Source organism: Opisthocomus hoazin, chromosome 2 (assembly GCF_030867145.1).
Source record: "Opisthocomus hoazin isolate bOpiHoa1 chromosome 2, bOpiHoa1.hap1, whole genome shotgun sequence".
Taxonomy (NCBI): Eukaryota; Metazoa; Chordata; class Aves; order Opisthocomiformes; family Opisthocomidae; genus Opisthocomus; species Opisthocomus hoazin.
The window spans coordinates 65,736,521-65,745,223 of record NC_134415.1 but is presented as its reverse complement, the minus strand read 5'-3'; positions in this window follow the sequence as shown (position 1 = coordinate 65,745,223).

The following is an 8,703-nucleotide window of genomic DNA, read 5'->3' as shown; positions in this document are numbered from 1 at the left end:
GGAAGAATTTCTTCCCTCTGAGGGTGACGGAGCCCTGGAACAGGCTGCCCAGGGAGGTTGTGGAGTCTCCTTCTCTAGAGATATTCAAGACCCGCCTGGACAAGGTCCTGTGCAGCCTGCTGTAGGTGACCCTGCTTCGGCAGGGGGGTTGGACTAGATGACCCACAGAGGTCCCTTCCAACCCCTACCATTCTGTGATTCTGTGATTCTGTGATTCTGTAAACCTGTAGACGTTTCCTCAAGATATCCTTTATCTTCAAAGGTCTTGGAAAACTTGTCCTTCAGTAATTTACTTCCTTTCTTCTACCCCAATCCGTATTTTAACAACTGTGCTTACCTGCGGTTAGTTTCCTTGTTGCTCTCTCTAGCTTGGTTTTTAGCCTCTGCTGTGCCAAAATAGAGTGACTCAGAATGCTTACAAGTAACGAAAGGTCCTTGCAAAGGCCATTAAGTTCTGGTGAAAAAGTTCACCAGCAATGACTGTTTGCTTTCGAGTCTATGCCCTGTTTGATTCCCCCACCTCCTCAGCTATTAAACACCACAGTAATCACAAAAAGACATATAATAATTATAATTATGATGGGCAGTGCCCACTTACACCATGTCCTTAAGAGACTACCCTGTAAGTGAATGATGTACCTGCTCCAACCCCTCAAGCAGCTACTAGATTATCCCCAGTTTGCTAGCACAACATAGAGCTATGTCAATAGATAATCATCAAAAATCTTCATTTTGCTACTCCCACCCATCTTGTCTACAAAACACTTAACTGGAGTTGGGCTGGTGACTTGCTGTGCAACACTGAGCAGTGGCCTGCAGCAGTCTTTTATGCTTCCCCTTCGTTGTATCCACCATCTGTTTTCTGCTCCCACAACCTTTGCAGGCACCATCTCTTTACATTGCAGGATGGAAGAGGTGTCATAGGGCTTCAGGGTACTTTGTGACACAAAGAATACTCAAAAGTTGCTCAAAGTCATCATCTGGATGACGGATCTAGCTGGATCTTACATGTAGCAGCAGAGGACAGTTTTAAAACAGCAAATTTTTCATCCATGAACTTTTAATGACAGTACTACCCAGAGCCTAACATTTCCAACACTCTGTAAGTCCTGATGCCCATACTTTTGAAGGCCTAAAGTCAACAGAGAAGAACCTCTGTCTAGTCAGGCTTAAGGCTGTACTAAATCAAAACTTCCTTCATTGACCTTCTGCTCTGGTTTTCCCTGGTGATGAGCCTACACTTGACAACTTGGGGATGGTTTGGTCTCCTATAAGACACACAGAGTCCAGTACCAATCTACAAGTACTTCATTTTCAGAAATTTCCCAGCTGGTGAGACCTGTTTGCTGACCCAATAGTAGAAAATGTGTACATGCCATGGGCTGCAGATGAATGTTCAGGCATCAAACTTATGCTGTGTGTGCTCAGCCCAGGAATGTGTCATCCAGATGAGTAACGGCCATGTGTGCACACAGAAGGTAAGCGGAGGAATGTCTCTAGGTTGAAAGATACTCCTGGGCTCTGCAATCAACCACGGCTGACTGAAATCTGTAACTGCATCTCTAAAACAATCCCACAATCCCAAGAGTGCAGTGGTAAAATGCTTCCATTGATATTTATATTTAACATTTTAATTTGAAGACTAACACTTGATCTGATTTGAAATGACTGGATTCGGTGACGATTTGATTCACATGGCTGGAAGATCTGTTAAAGCACTAAAAGCTGAGCACAAGCAGGGCTGAACTTTCCAAAGGCACAAAACAAACAGTGGTACAAAGACATCTGGCCACAAATGGCAAAATCTGGTTTTAATGGCCCTTCCTCCTGTGGAGCTCTCCACCCCTACATTAGGGTGGCCAGCCCCTCCCAGGGGCCAAAGGTATGTGCGTATATATGCTGAGTACATGAGAAGCAGGCTTTCCTGAGCTACGTGCGGCCAACAGGGCTGCAAAAAGCAGGATGAGGGTGGTCGTGTGTTGCACCTGAGGCTTGATCTCAGGAGCTGAACCCTGCACCCTCTGGCTGCGCCAGCCAGCTCAGAGCTCACCAGTTGTCTCCTGTGCCTTGGAGAGAGCTGAAATGGCCACCGTCACCACGGTAATTTTCTAACCACTGCAGCAAGGAAACCAGAGCCCACCCAAGAACATGCCAACACATGCTCCTTTGGTGCGGGATTGTAGGCTGTTTCAGCAGCTGAGAAGGTACTTGTTCCCACTGGGACTATTCGTTCTGATCCCTTTCCTGGAGCAAAGGATTTCAGCTGGTTCAGCTCCTTGTCTCTCCGTGTCTGCCTGAGTTAGACACGCTACTACAGTGCTCTCCAAAGAGCGAGGTGGTGGGGGTCCTGGTCTGGGTCTTACTGGCAATGGTTGTATACAGAGGTGGAAACTGGTAGTGGGACTGAAGTGCTGTAGGTAGTTGGTGATCTGACTGAAGTGGTTTTGTGTTTGGCCGGTGGCAGACGATCCAACGACTATGGACTTCAGAGACAGGCAGCAGCTAAGGAGTATTTCTGTAAATATCCACACGTGTGTGTGTTTCTCCTTGGGCATGTAGCTTTTATTATTTCCTTGTGCTTTTGCAGTAAATGCACAAAGGTTTAATTTTGCAAAGGAACTGACACAACACCGGGTGGATTATACCAGCTTTAAGCAGTGGAAGGACTCAGAAATAATTCCCTGATAATATTAATGATAATAATGTTGACTGATAATATTTAGAATTTGTATCCCAGAAATATCTGGAGGACACAGACAAAACCAGGTCCCTATTGTGTTAGGCTCTGCTTATACAAGAGATGGTCTCTGCCAAAAGTCTTTGCAATGGAATTAAAGTGTTGAGTGATCCTCTGCAATTGCATGTGCTACTAGAATATAAAACTGCATCAAGTGCACAGTAAAATTGCTCACAGTTCACAAACCTGTCAGGGCAGGTAGATAGCATTGCCTCATCTAATATGGGTTTCCTTTTGTGGGAAAACTCTTATTAGTAAAATGCATTATGCAATATTCCTTAACAATTCATAAGAGCTTTTAGCTGAAGAGAGGAAGATGAACTAATGAAGAGAATTCACAGGTGCAGAAGTGAGATAAAGAAGGTGCAGCGAATCCTCCTGTAGAGCAGCTGCCCAGAAGCTCTTTTCCTCTTCACAGAAAAGTCCTCTGAGCCCACGGCGTATTGTTTGCAGTGAAAGGCTCAGCCAAGCTGTCACTTGGGATTGTACTGTCTGGCGTTCTGTAGCAGTGAGCTGAGCGTATATATTGCAGATGGAAAATGTTGCTGCTACCTCTGACAACACTTCTCACTCTTTGGTAGAAGAAAAACAACCCAAATAAGACAGAGTGAAGTGTGGGGTTTTTTTAACACTGTTTCTTGCTTCAGAGAAATACTCCTGCCTGTTGAGTTACTGATCACATAGTCTTGGGCGTGTATGAGCATCACTTACTTCGGAAGACTAATGGAGTGTGAGTGGTAAACAGCTTTTCTTATGTGCTTCTGGTTTGTGTAATGGGAGTTTCACAAGTGACTCCAATGGGACCAAGCAGACCAACAATGTGCAGTCATCTGAAAAACTCCTGCTGAATTTTGTACTGTGATAGAATATGTTTAATATGTTTCATTGGTTAGTATTAGTCTGTGCTAGAGTGTTAGTCTATGCTATTCTTCTGTACTAGGAATCACTTGTGTTCTGCAGACTACTAACTGTGTTTTGGAAATGGCATTTCTATGGTACCATAACAAAGACGGAGCAGTTACAGGATGTAGAGGACACAGGTTAGTCCTCATTAGCTATGCAAAAATTACCAAACGGCAAACTTCAAGCTTTAGACAAATACCATGGTCACCAAGAGAACAAAAGAACTGAAATACCTTATCAACTGTCATCTTCAGATGCACTGCCTTGTTTATAATTTACGGTGGCAGCAGGTCCTGGTTAGCAGCGTGAGTCTCAGACTCCCACGCTTCGGCACCCGCCCCTGCCCCGAGCCACGTGCAGGTCTGCATCCCTCGGCCGGGGCAGAAGGCTCCACCAGGCAACAGGGAGCCTCAGAACAGGGCACTGCCGTTCCCAGAGCCTTCTCCGGGGCTTTGTTCTCGCTCCTCCTCTGTAAAGTCCGTTGAGACATTCCTGGGTTGGTCCTCTCTGGGGAGTAGTGTACCAGTTACTCTCAATAATTCCTCATTGTTCCTGGGAAGATTATCTAAAGTGCAGATTGCCTCAGGTGCAGAGACATCTCGGGTATCTCTGTGTGACTGCATGGGATTACTTGGACTGACATACGCGGGTGTAGCACCATGTGAGCTTCTGAGCTGCCCCACTCATTCACACGCCTGGCTGCGAAAGCCCTGTCGAGGCAGCTTTCTGTGCCTCCCTAATGTTTTATTTTGTCTTTCTTTTTTTTTTTTTTTTCTTAAACCAGACTGTCTACTATTCCTGATGACAGAGAGCATGCTATGGGAACTACAGAAGTAGCTACCCAGATATCTGTGACAGTGTACCTGCTGTCCTTGTCAGACACAACTGCTTCTACAGCAGGGAACAACATAGCCTCCAGCAGCAAGTGAAAATGGATGTGAGCACCATGTGCTGTAGATGGAGAGTGACGAAGTAGTGACCATCAGAAAGTTGCATAAGAATGGAGAAAAACAAGTTTGTCTTCTCCAGACTCCCAGTGTGGTCCTCTGTCTGGGTCTCTCCACGAGAGAGGAAAAAATCCGCAGTGGGGTCAGGCTTCAGGCTACTGTTTCCCTGTCCTTAGAGCTGGAGGGTTTGGGAACTTGAAGTTTGGAGCTGGAGCCCTCACGGGATGGCTTGCTTCGCATGAGAGGCAGCAGATAGCTGCTCTGTGCCCAGGAAAGCAGCAGCAGCAGCAGCAGCACTGCTCTGTCACGGCTGACCGTAGCAAATTCGTTTCTTCAGATCAAGCTCTCACTGCTGTGTTGTGCAGCAAATGCAGCTCCTGGCTTACCCCATCCCTTCCCAGAGTAACAAGCGTGGCAAAAGCTTGAAATATGTGGAACAGCAAGCAGCTCTTCCACTTCATCAGATATTTGCTGTAATGCGTTGCATCGCACTACAGTGCTGTGCTCCAGCCTCAGATCTTGCTATGGCCGCTACCGCTTTTCTAGTCTCTGATCCTTCCTGAGTGTTTATGTGAAGCCACTTGTGATTTCTTGAACAATGCATCTCTGCAAAAGAATCGGCTCCAACAATTCAAAAAAAGTTCTGCACTCTAAAAATAAAATGAAATTTTGAAAGGGCTATAAAAAACTGAGTCATTGACTGGATCCGGATGATCTACATGAAAGAACAATATTCAATTTGTCTAAAACCCCAAGTTCTTCTCAAAAGGCGCTATAGAAAAACGTTCAGAGGCATAATGTAAATTAGAAAGCCACCAACACAGTTCAAACTTGAATTAAACTAATTCACACAGGATGCAGCAAATATGGCATAACTACCGCACCACTATTATTTTTTTATACCACCAAAGCCTTTCTTTCCTTTGAAGATGGGTAATTGTAAAGAATACAGTACTTCTGACTTCCTATGCAGAATTCTTCTCCCCAGTGTCTCTATGTCGCACAGTGTATTAGCTACCAATGATTAAAGCTGGCCTCCTGCCCCTTTGGTTGTTTTTCAGAGACTGCCAGTGTCTCCAATGGGCTGAAGTTACGTAGCAGAAGGTTCTGCGTATGAACATAAAAGCACACTAATTTATCTTCAAAGAGAAAACCAATTGAGAAGTCTTGACAGATCTCTTGACTATTTGGGTTGCTCTGAAAAAAGGATTGCTTTTATTTAAATAAATTTTAAAAACAAAGTAAACTCAAAGTAAAATATCAATTACTGGTATTATTATCTCTGCAGGATTGCTACCAGGTCCGCATCCTCAGCCTACCTATGGTGTTCATACCTTCTGAAAACTTGTCAGTCTTGAGCCATTGATTCGAACTAAGACCAGGCTCTTTCCAGTGATCTGAAATTGTTCCAGGGAGCCTGGGCAGTATCAGCTTTATCTTCCAGAGCACTTGTTTGTAGTTTGTCCGTCCAAGAACAGAGCTCCCATTTTCTAGAAGCTCCAGGAGGAAAAAAGATGGGCAAGCACCATAATTCGGTCTTTCTGACACACCATCACAGAAACTAAAAGGGCTGTATCTTGGCTACTTGGCCCAGTGCTAATGCAAGGTGAATACTGTTTCTGGGCCTCAAATGTACTTCTGTGGCATTGCTCTAGCAGAAGGGGGAAACTCGCTGTGGAAGAGATATCCTACCCATCACCCTATGCAAGGCACTCCCGCTTCCTGTTGGCTTCACAGCCTCCTGGCCTGGCACCAGGCTCTCCTCACGGTAAGGGTGGCAGGACATGAAGGGCTGCTGGCAGCATCCATTTCTCAGTACGATGGCAACAAAATGTTCCTGATCATTTAGAGGACTTGTGCCTGCATGTCACCATTCAGGTTATAAGGACACGGTCCAAAACTTGCATGAAACGTACTAGTTACAGACCACAGCCAAGAACGGGAACTTCACCCGTATGTAATGGCAAATCTGAAGAACTGGGAGCAAAATTTGGCTTTGTCTGCACTATTATTTGATCTAACTGAAATGTTATTCTATTCTAATGGTATTTCTGCTCCCGCAGAAGGATGATTGTGACCACCATCTCAAGGACTTTGTCGAGTCTCTGTTCCCTAGTTATCTCAGGAACCTATAACTGCCAAGGATATTTAGGGCCATTTTTGTCCAGTCTTTAATATAATTCCCTTCACTGATTTATGAAGCTCCTAAAAGTGGACAGGTGTGGGCTGTTTGCTGCTATGGAAAGGCCATTCCAGAGCTTCAACTTTCCAACTGTGAGAAACTTTGTTCTCACTTCTACCCTCTTTTTTCTCTCTGTGATTATGTTCCCTATTTCCAAATCATGGATCGCAATTTACAGTTTAGCATATCCATTCCCCTGAGCCATTTTGGCTACATCCTACCACTTGTCATGTTCTACATCATCTTCACTAGTAAGAGCTGAATCAAAGCTTTGCCATCATCCTTGGATCATCCCTGAGTTTACACCTGTCTGTTCAAGTACTTCTGCTCTCTCAAACTGTAATAGTATGGGATTTTCTCTTACATGGTTGCTATGAATCTTGCTTCCCTGAGACAACTTATGCTGTGGAATGTCTGTGTCTTCTACGATTCCTGTTCTTTATTGAGATAAAAAAATATGTTGTTGAAAATATTTCTTCAACAGCTGGAAGTATGGGTGGGTGTGGAACTGGGGTATTTAAATGGTGAAAAATATAGATAGGTTCAGATCTGGTAACATCTGAGTCTTGGCAGGAGCTATACTTCAATTATGTCTCAGCCTGACTGGGATCCAGAAATCTTGTTTTTGTCCCTAAATCTCCCCATGGGCTCTATCAATTTGTCTGTTCTGAGACTGTTCCATACACACTGACAAGTCTGGTCTCCCCACAAATTGTGTGCTAGCTGCTGTGTTCTCCTACAGGACATCCAGAGCAGTCAACATTCTTTCTGATGTAGGTAGCATTTACATTTATAAATAACATAGGTAACAGGTACTGAGAGCAGAGACAAGAATAGATGATTTCCCGTAACTAACAAGAAATGACACCGTTGCTTCCTCTTGTGCTCTTCAAGAGAGATCGAAAGTTTTCCTCCTTGAATTGCTATGTAGCCTCAAAACTTCCCTGTGTGCAGAGTGTTCAAATTGGAATGGATTTGGATCCCTCCTTGGGCAGAGGAAGAGCTTAAATTCTACGACCCACTTCCTGGGTGAATGATGCCACCTTTCAAACACACTGCTGATACCATGACCACCCAGTGACCCCGCTTAAGAGCAGACTGAGCCCTTCTTGCTTTCAATACCTGTTTTCAGAAGGTATTTCAGGGCTCAGGATACCGAGTGTTGGAGCTTCCTTCCTCTACACCTAGCAAGAGGTGCTGACATTTCAGAAAGGCATGAGATTTCCCCTCGTGCATTCCTGTTTGGTGACCTGGCTTGGTGACTTGAGATGGGCTCTCTGCCCTGAGTGCTGATTGCTCTGGTACCCCGTGAGACACTTAACTGTCCCCAGTTCTTAAACAGCAACTTTGGGCACCACGTCAGAGTTTGGAGCCCACTCTGCGGCAGGTGCCTGCACTTAGGATCTTTACTGGATGTTGCTTTGCTCTCACTGTTTCTCAGAAAATTGAGAAATACAGTTCTCAGAAATAATGAAACAACAGATACAATGCACCACATTTGGAATTCTTAAAAATCTCAGGCTACTCCTCTGCTATCCAGAAAGAGGAAGCCAGTGACAGCCCTCAAAATGGAGAGGAACCTGGTGAGCAGGTTCTAGACAGACAGATGTTCCTTTCTGGGAACTGCTTTCCTCGACCTACACGCATGCAACTTGTGGGCTTCTCCTGCCTTTCCATGTGTTCTTCAGCAGGCATGTTGGTGATTATTGTGTGTGATTTAGGGCAGAGGCAGTGGCTGGTAGAGGAGCTGCATTTCATCTACCTTCTACTGCATTCAATCTGCTATCCAAAATCCTGCTGACATGCAGACATTTGTCATAGATTCCTCTCTCTGAGAAGAATAAAGAGAAAAAATAACCACTCCAAGGCTATGTCAAACCTAGGGATGCTCATGTAAGTAGAATACCTGCCAAAGGGACACTATAGAGCATTAT